The following is a 713-nucleotide window of genomic DNA, read 5'->3' as shown; positions in this document are numbered from 1 at the left end:
GGGCTCCAAAATCACTGCAGATGGTGATTGCAGCCATGAAATTAAAAGATGCTTAATCCTTGGAAGGAAAGTTATGACCAACCTAGATAGCATATTGAAAAGCAGAGACATTCCTTTGCCAACAAAGGTCCGTCTAGTCAAGGCTATGGTTTTTCCTGTGGTCATGTATGGATGTGAGAGTTGGACTGTGAAGAAAGCTGAGTGCCGAAGAATTGATGCTTGTGAACTGTGGTATTGGAGAAGACTCTTGAGAGTCCCTTGGACTGCAAGGAGATCCAACCAGTCCATTCTAAAGGAGATCAGTCCTGGGTGTTCTTTGGAAGGAATGATGCTAAAGCTGAAACTCCAATACTCTGGCCACCCCACGCGAAGAGTTGACTCATTGGAGAAGATCCTGATGCTGGGAGGGATTGAGGGCAGGACGAGAAGGGGACGACAGAGGATGAGATGGCTGGATGGCATCACTGACTTGATGGACATGAGTTTGAGTGAACTCCAGGAGTTGGTGATGGACAGGGAGGCCTGGCATGCTGCGATTCATGGGGTCGCAAAGAGTCAGACACAACTGAGTGACTGAACTGTGATGTTTAAATAAACTCACAATATTTTAGTGCCTAGGATTTTTTAAACTTATACATTTCAGTAACTTACATTTTCTTCCCTTTCCTAATATAGTCTTCAGATGAATTAATATACTGAAAACCAGTGTATTA

This window comes from Bison bison, unplaced genomic scaffold (genome assembly GCF_000754665.1).
Source record: "Bison bison bison isolate TAMUID 2011002044 unplaced genomic scaffold, Bison_UMD1.0 scf7180017864223, whole genome shotgun sequence".
Classification (NCBI taxonomy): domain Eukaryota; kingdom Metazoa; phylum Chordata; class Mammalia; order Artiodactyla; family Bovidae; genus Bison; species Bison bison.
Note: the sequence above shows the minus strand (reverse complement) of the source record.